The sequence below is a fragment of the Cynoglossus semilaevis genome, chromosome 11 (genome assembly GCF_000523025.1).
Source record: "Cynoglossus semilaevis isolate Cse_v1.0 chromosome 11, Cse_v1.0, whole genome shotgun sequence".
In the NCBI taxonomy this organism is placed as follows: domain Eukaryota; kingdom Metazoa; phylum Chordata; class Actinopteri; order Pleuronectiformes; family Cynoglossidae; genus Cynoglossus; species Cynoglossus semilaevis.
The window spans coordinates 1,862,681-1,863,098 of record NC_024317.1 but is presented as its reverse complement, the minus strand read 5'-3'; the positions used below and the strand labels follow the sequence as shown (position 1 = coordinate 1,863,098).

The 418-nt window shown below is 42.1% G+C and overlaps 1 protein-coding gene across 2 annotated transcripts in view; it reads right to left on the bottom strand.

The window, feature by feature from the left end:
• The window catches only part of LOC103385780 (sodium- and chloride-dependent GABA transporter 2-like), an 11,813-nt gene that overhangs the window by 10,430 nt on the left and 965 nt on the right, over positions 1–418 (bottom strand). The window lies entirely within an intron of this gene.

The window sequence follows — 418 nt, the reverse complement described above, 5'->3', positions numbered from 1 at the left end:
AGGGACGAGTGACCTTTGGTTGTCAAAGGTGGCCCGCGTGTTGCTGCAGCCGTGACATAACTGTAACCGAGCTCCTGGACATTTGTATTTGCTCTGATTAAAACAGAACTGGAACTTGTCTGTCACGTGGTCGACCTTCAACAAACCGAAAACAAAAAGCAGCCAAACTTCCCTAAATCTCCACCCATTTCTGTCAGGAGAAAAGTTTCCTGGACACAAAGACATCTGGTAATTATTTTCTTTCTTTTGGTCCAGGAAAGAGTTAAATTCACTAACGCTACTTTACAGTACACACAGTACACACAGTACACACACCTGTACGTGTTTGCCTTAAATAAAAACTGAAAATACTAAGACGTACTGCCAATACCCTGCAGCTATATTTTCTCTGGCTGTGAGCAGATATCATATGTAAATC